Genomic DNA, 8,539 nt, shown 5'->3' with positions numbered 1-8,539 from the left:
AAGAAATTTCAAGTTGGCGATCGTGTACTGTTGTACAATGCTCATTTACGTCTTTTCCCAGGAAAACCGAAATCCCGATGGACAGGTCCATATGTGGTTGAAACAGTTTTTGACTATGGAACCATCGAAATTTCAAGTTCAAACGGCCAAAAGTTCAAGGTCAATGGACATCGATTAAAACCATACATCGACGGTCCACTTAAAGAAGTTTTGGAGGTACTAACCCTCCAAACTTTTTAAATTAAAAATTAAGGAAACAAGGTCTGGCCAAGACCTTCACAAAAGTAGGCCTTGTAAATAATGTTCATAAAAAAAATCAGAAAAAAAAAACCACAGGGGCGTGCTCCTTAAAGCACGGTCCCGTGCCTAAAAAAAAATCAGAAAAAAAAACCATAGGGGCTGCAAAAATCTCAGTCAGACTGGTTTGTAACAGAATTGTCAGAGTTAAAATACAGGGGCGTGCTTCCAAAATCACGGTACCGTGCTCGGTTTCCTGTTTGGTTATAAAAGGCACCTTGTGTCATTGCATTCCTTGCACAAACCAAAACCAAAACAAAAAACCTCTGATAATTCAGTATGCCAACTGAGATGAATGAAGCAATTCCCGTTTCCCGACATCCGAGAAATGATGCCCGCCATGTTTCCAAAACCGAGCTTCTCTTGAACTTCAAGAACTCGTGAGAGAACTCACCGAAATGAATGTCCTCGCAGAGATGCGTCTCATGCAACTCACCGAATCGGTGGAAAAAATGAAAATGGAACTCCGAGACATTAACGAACAACTCCAGTTTCAAGTTCTTGGTTTCACGTATTTTCCACCACCAGGACCATTCGGAGGAGGAACACCTTTCGGAGAGCTCTAGGAAACTTAATTTTATGTTTTTATATGTTAAAAAAGTGCATTAAGCACAATGTGTTAGGACTTCGGGATTAACCCAATTATTTCTTTTCTTAGGAAACCCGGGCTTATCCCATAACTGTTCTAGGATATTTATTCAATGGAAAAGTAATTTTTAGATGACCAAACTTCCAAATTATTACAATAAACATCACTCTAAAAATTCAGGATCATGAATCATGTTGAAAATTAAAGGAAAAATCGTTGTGACAAAAAGCACGGGCCGTGCTTCCCTAAGCACGGGGCCGTGGTCACCCAGAATCTTCAGCATGATACGCGCTCAGTACAATTCTCTGAATCAGAAACATTTATTCTTCTAGCAGCACGGGGCCGTGCTTCCAAGAACACGGTGCCGTGTTCAAATTTCCAGTCTCTATATAATGCATGCATAAATTTACTATTCCATTCACACCAAACAAAAACTACCTAAATGGAAGGAAAACGGGTTGAATGGAAACCAGTGAAGAAAGAGAAACAACATGAATCTTCCTTCCTTGAGGAACAAATCATGAGGCTCCAATGCATCGTAAGAGACCAAGTTGAGAGCAACATGCAAACCGACGCTCGAGTGGTCGAGCTGATTAACAAAGTCGACCTGCTCAGGTTCGAGAACTTCCATGTTGTGGATGGCCACCACAAAGATGTGACTTCCAAACTTAACTTTCTTAACCGAGAACTCGCCACGCTCAACAAAAAGCTTGACGAACTTTTGGAAGCCAAACGAGCACCACTACACATCCAGGACTTGTTCGGGGGTGGTAGCCGTTGAAGTTCCGACTTCGTTTCGTGTTGTTTCCGCTAGTACTATGTGTTAGGACCCGAGAATTGTTGTTGTACTTTTCGTTACATCTATCTTTAATTATGGCTTTAATTTTATGTTTTAATTAAATTTAGGATTTTTAATTACCATGTTAAAATAACCAGAAAATAAATAAAAACCAGTTAAAACAAACCAAGCTCGAAAAATAAACAAAATAAACAAAACAGTACTGTCTGCACTTAGCAGCACGGTACCGTGCTTACTACTGCACGGGGCCGTGTTTTGGTCAAACATCAGTTACGAGTTTTACCTTTAATAAAAGTACTTTCTCACACATCCAACCCTAATTTCACTGTGTTCTGAATAAAAAACCGCCGACCCTCGACCATTTTACGAATTTCTTCATCTAATCGTCGATTCTAAACCTAAGGTATGTTAATTTAACAATTGCATTACTCATATTCGTCATTCTAGGTTTAGATTAACCCTAAAATTGTTCAAATCGACCAAATCAGGTCAAACCCCGAAAAGGGTATGGGTTATTATGATGAATAGATTGTAGATTGTTTGATGGTTAGGGATTAATTGAAAGAAACAATTCGGGTTTTGGGTATTAGAATAAATACCCGACAACCATTAAACCCAATTGATGTAACCAGTTAGAAACGAAGGTTCGAGTCTAAGTAAGTTAGAAATCGGTATTAGAAACACGAGCCGTGCCCAAAAACAACACGATTCGTGGTCAAGAAAAAGTCAAACTTCAAAGAAAACTGAACCAGAAGCAGCAGCACGGGGCCGTGCTTCTGAAAGCACGCCACCGTGCTTTGCTCTCTGTTTCAGCAAATTGGAAATTTTTTATGAATTTGGATTAATTTAAGTTTAAATTGCAGATGGCCGAGTATGAAGAAACGAGGCGAGAGATTGAGCGATTGGGCTATTGCATGGACAGGCAGTGGGGACCGTTTGACCCGGACACGGGTAACTGATGACTGACGGCACAGGTAGTTGGGCATGGGCACGGGCATGGGTTGGGGTTACTTCATGAACTTATTATTATTTGTGTTTGAACAATTTACTTTTCATCGTACTTGTTTATTTTTATTTGTGTTGGTTTGGATACTACTATGGCCATGAGTGCCAAAGACATTTTATTGGGTACTAATCAAGCCCGATAGGGCAAGGGATGGATGATTCCATACCCAATTTTCAGTAGTTATGCTTGGTTGTTTGTGGATGTTTGCAGTTTTAAATTATACAGGGACAAAAACAGGAAAACGGACGAAAAACAGGGGACGCTCTGTCGAAATTTCGTTAACCCGTAGGGAAGTAACTCTCCATTTTACCCATAATACTTAATTAGAATTTTTATATCCATGAATCTTATCACATTGAGGACAATGTGAGATTCAAGTGTGGGGAGGGGAATTACTTGACCAATTGTTTTGTCCAACTAATTATAAAAATTCTCTAAAACAAATATTTTTGCAGCAGACAAAGATTATTCTAAACCTAAAAAGAATTCCAATATTTTTTTTTTGCAAATAACCAATCATTTAAAAGTGAAAAATTAAGAAAAAGTTTTGTAATATTGAGAATAAATTTATGCAAAATATGGCGTTAATACCCAATTCCTCCGTTACTGTGAGACAAACCTCATGCCATATAAATATTTTTTTCGGAAGCTTTGAGTGAGTCAATATGTTTCGTGTGATTTAGAACTTGTCCCAATTATTCATTTCAAGACCGCAAGAAGCGTTGTATAAAGAAGAAGGTAATAGTGACACAAACCCATTACCAAAACCACAAAACCCAAAAACCGATCACCCTATCCATTTCCACCGGTAAAATACAACACTGGTCTTTTACCGGCAGACCCTAAAGAACTGGAAATGCATTCTTTCGATTTCAATTTCCTTTGCTGCATACACTTCACAAAACCTAGGTTGCCTCCAGAACTTAGGGAGAGAATCTTTCTCTTTAGCAATGAGGTGAGGAAAAAGTGGCGCCAAAACGAACAAAGGCCACCATTCTGTGGAATTTCCAAAAACGCAATGAAGAGAAGAGCAAAAAGATATGAACGATGCTTAGGTTGCGGAAACTGGTCCCACGAAGGAAGATGTAGAAAAGTCAAACTCAGTCTCAGCATGAATATACCGAACTAATGAGGGTGGAGTCTATTAGGCTCAAAGCCGAACGATCCATTAGAGTTGGAAGTTATATTCAGAACAGGATTGAGGAAGAATTGATCCACATCCTCGATAAAACTGGTCTTGACGATCTGACCTTAAAAGAGTTATTAGGCATCTAAAAAAAAAGAGCTAACCAATGAAGACATCTTAAACTCCTGAAGAACAGTAGAAGTTACCATTAACCCTTGAACCACCACAAAATACCAATCCCTACTCACCCTAAACCAAAACCCCTTTTTACCTTTTGATCTATGCGACCCTTCAAAAGGTGGAGATTTGAACTTGTTACAAGCTTATTTATCACAGGTTGCATTTTGGCTAAGAGTGTTCACATACCTACATCACAGGTATAATCAGATATAAAACCGAGTGTGAATGAACATTGTGAGAACGTGACATTTTGCATAAACAGAAACTCATAAAAACAGAAGTTTTTCTCTTTTATCACTAACATAAAGATTGGCTATTTTGTTTCATCTTCTTGGAAATAGCTAATATCTAAATTTGCTGTTTTTAGAGAACATTTATAAGATGATTTCTTGAGGACAAGGAATATTCAAGTGTGGGGATGTTTGATGTACATAGAAATATACATCTTTTCGGCATCAAATAATCTCTAAAAACTGCAATTTCTATCTAATAACATAGCATAAAAGACTACTTATCATAATAAAACATAATTTCAGGAGAAACCAAGCCTCAAACGAAGAAACAAGCAAAAAGACGAATAAAAACAAAAGAAAACACAAGAAAACAAAGAAACACGCCCCCATGCCTCAAGAAACACGCCCCATGCTTCTGAAACAAGAAAAGACAAAATCTGGAAGCAAAAGCACGGGGCCGTGCTCAGCATGCACGGGGTCGTGGACGGGAATTCAGAAAAGACAAAGAAGAACTGAGCACATGTCACTAAACAACACGGGGCCGTTCCTGCTAACCACGGGGCCGTTGCCACTTCACACAAAAGACAAAACAAATCTGGCACATGTCATAAAAATACACGGGGCCGTGCTCATCATGCACGGGGCCGTGCCTCATCGTCCAGATTGCCTATAAATAGTGGCTCATGTTGCATTCGTCAAGTGTGCCTTGAAAAGAGTTCTCTCCGGTTTTCACTTATAAAAACACATACTAACACTCACTTTGAAGATCCAGTGAAGAGTTTGAAGGCTTGGAGGTCATCACCACTAATCATCATCATCAACCATCATTACCATCATTAAGAAGGAGGATTCAACTATACTTGGTTAGATTGTTCTAAGTTTAATCATGTATTTGTTGTTATCAATCATCTTAATGTTCATCATTATGCTCATTATGAGCTAAACTTCTTTTAACATCTAAAATCTATGAAGAAGCTTTGTTTTACTTGATAATTAATCAAGACATGTGATGTAGTCTAGTAAACTACATGGTAATATTACAATTATCTTTTGATGAGAAATGTTTCACCATCTTAAATCACTAAATCAAAGTTGGTGGTTGTCAATATCATTGGTAATCGTTCATGATCGATTCATGTTCTTGAAGGATAGAAATACTTTGATACATTATCGAAACATGGATCCTTATATTGTACTTAGAAATGATGAGATATAAGTTATGGTGTATTTTTCTAAACCTTGGTAATCCGAAAATGGCTTTGCTTAGGATATCAAATTAGTTAAAGAAACCATATGTTAACGGAATGTGTAATTATAACCTACATAAATCAACCAAGGGGAGGTTGTGTGATGAACTACAACCACCCGAAGTTGTTAGAATTGGTATTTGAGAAATCGAAGTCAATCCTAATCTTTCTACTTTACGAAACTATTTCTCAACTCAAATCGACATCATTGAGATGGTGTGACATTAGGAAAGGGTGGACTTTAAATGCTCATACCATCTCCTTAGTGCCGAAGATGCTCACTTAAGGTTTAAGTAGCCATCTATCATATATTGCTACGGCAAGTCTATCACATGTCTACATATTAATTATCAACGCTAAAAATGGAGTGGATTCTTGATCTTAGATGGTAACCTTCGCATAATTGAACAACTCGTTTAGAATCTCTTGTCTGGTCACCTATATACTATATATATATAAGTATTTATATTTTATAAAAAGTTTAAAAATCAACCCCAAAATGATTAAAACCTCCGATTGAAGTAAAACAACGATTTATTATTAGAAACCTATGTGTCCACGGATCGATACTTGGTTCTTACCATTACTATTCTACATATACGATAGGTACACTTGCCTATTTTGTGTGTGTTTAGTCTTTGTAGAAATCACTTTTATAAATTTAAAACACGATCTTGTGCAAAAGCAAATCATTCCATTCTTTCATATTTTATACCACTAGCACGCACTCATCACTCAACGCAACCACTCTTCAGGAGTTTGCATCTTCCGTTGAGATCCAAACTATTGACGTCGAGCCAGCGTTTATCCTCCTTGAGTCGAAGGGATCTCCAAGATCTGTCTCCAGATCTAGAATCCGTTTACGTCGTTGATTTTTGATCATTAAATGTCCATCATCCTCATGGTTGGGACCACCGGTGGCGACGACTCCTTTGGAAAACGATGGAGTACCAGTGAGATTTTATTAACTATGACTCAGTTCAACCAAAACCATCACAAAAAGTTGTTCAAGAAAAAAATCGAATGGCGCCAATGAAGAAGCACGGATCCAAAACCGTAAGTAAGGTCAAACGAGTTTTAAATAGATCTAGATATTGCAAAAACAACACACTGTGAGCTCGTGAGAAGAAGGACTAGATGGGGGTTTTCTCGTAACTACCCTCCGGTGTGAGAATCATTAATAGTTCTAGAGAGAGAAACTAATGAAGTGTTTGAGTATTTGTGAATGAATACCTTTTGATAATTATGAGAGTATATATAGTTAGGGGTGAAAGAGAATGATTGATTGGGTCGTCGTTGTCCAAAAGATGCTTTCATTCACCTGGAGGGACATGTGGTCTGTTTTGATATGAAGTAATAGCTGGTCATGTGTTAGGCCGTTGAGGAATGCCAAGCTGGCTCTTCCTTATTGGATGCTTCTTTATGTTCTCTTTGTTGAGAAGGTAAATGTCGCTATCAAGGAAGCTTTTGGATATCATCTGTTTTCCCCTATAATGTGAACTCATTCTTAATTCTGCCTGCAGATGTCTCCCACGGGCTTTTACAAGGATTGTCTGAACTCATTTTTTCTTCCGCCTGCAAGTGTCTTCCGCAGTATTCTAGAAGGATTGTCTATTCCTTGACGGATGCCTTTCACGGATAGTAATCTTGGCCGGAGTGTTCCGGGCCTATCTCTCAATGTTATGACCCTACCTCTATATATACTTTTACACCTTCGACCACCAAACTTACTATAACAAAACAAACACATTATTATACATGATCTAGTTATAAACTCTTACAAGAAACTAACAATAAGAATTTGTATAAAATTGGGGGGGGGTACACCTACTCGCTTTTATACGTTACTAAGAATCAATACCCGACCTTTATGTTCGCATGAGTTATTGGTTGGATCCAAAAGTCCCCTTTATCGTTTATTAGCAATCATTAGCTTGTATTATACTAAGATTATGTGAATAGTACTATTAGGATTGACTCCCTTGGTTATGGTTAGTCTCTCTAACTGTCGATTCCCATGGTCAAACGACTACATATTGTCTACTCTCTTTCTCATGAGGTATGAGTGAGGGGCGAAAAACCTGTATCTTAGTTTGGTTATGCCTCATGTAGTTCGTATATGTTGTATTCTTTGCTAGCTTACGATGGGTAAACCGCTTACTTGTTTATGTTTAACGTATGCATGAAACGTTGTCGAACGAAAAGGGTTTATAACTTTAAAACGATAAAACCTGTGAACTAACAACCATTATGTTGACATTTTAAAGAATGTTTTTCAGGTACTTAAAACGCAATCGCTCAAGTGAAAAGTGTCGTAGGATAACATGCACACGGGTGTCAGATATACATTTTGGAGGATTTACTTGAATAACCCACGTAGTGGGTCATATGGGTGAAATATTAGAAACTACGCCTTTTTATATTATGCACTGAGACTTAAACGTTGGTTTTTACATGCAAACTCTGACTTTTAACTACGTATCCAATTTGTGTGTTTGTGTTTGAGATAATCATATGCTTTGACAACAATGTTCATCGAACCTCGCGATTCTGCCGTGATGAGGTGTGACTGGTCGGTTCGACGAGTGATCCAAGATTATAAAAATAAGCTACGTTCAATGTGGAATTCGAATGAAAGTAAAATCTAGTGATGAAATCGAGAATTCCGTTCATGGTTTAAGAATTTTAGCAATAAAAGAAAAGGTTTGAAGAAAAAATATATATTACGCTGTGATTCTTAGTTCTGGTCGTTTTGGTTCTAAATAATTATGTTTTAGAATTTAAACAAAAGATTGGGTCAAGATAATTATTAGTCAATAATAACGTGCTTGGTTCATTATGAAATAACAAATCGATCTTTATAAACGATCAAGAAAGTGTTTGAGCGAGTGATTCGCTTTTTTCGGACAAAAAGCCGGGGTTGTGTCGGGTTTTCTTCCAACCATTTATAAAAGTCAAATTTATATTAATAGTGAGAAAAGGTCCGATTACGATTAGTGGTTTATGAAAACCGACTTTTTAATATGAACCGAATATTAACAAAATGAAAGGCAAAAATGATA

This window comes from Bidens hawaiensis, unplaced genomic scaffold (assembly GCF_021521415.1).
Source record: "Bidens hawaiensis isolate Kalapana, Puna unplaced genomic scaffold, B.hawaiensis_p1.1 tig00001647_1, whole genome shotgun sequence".
Lineage (NCBI taxonomy): Eukaryota > Viridiplantae > Streptophyta > Magnoliopsida > Asterales > Asteraceae > Bidens > Bidens hawaiensis.
This window is presented reverse-complemented; position numbering follows the sequence as displayed.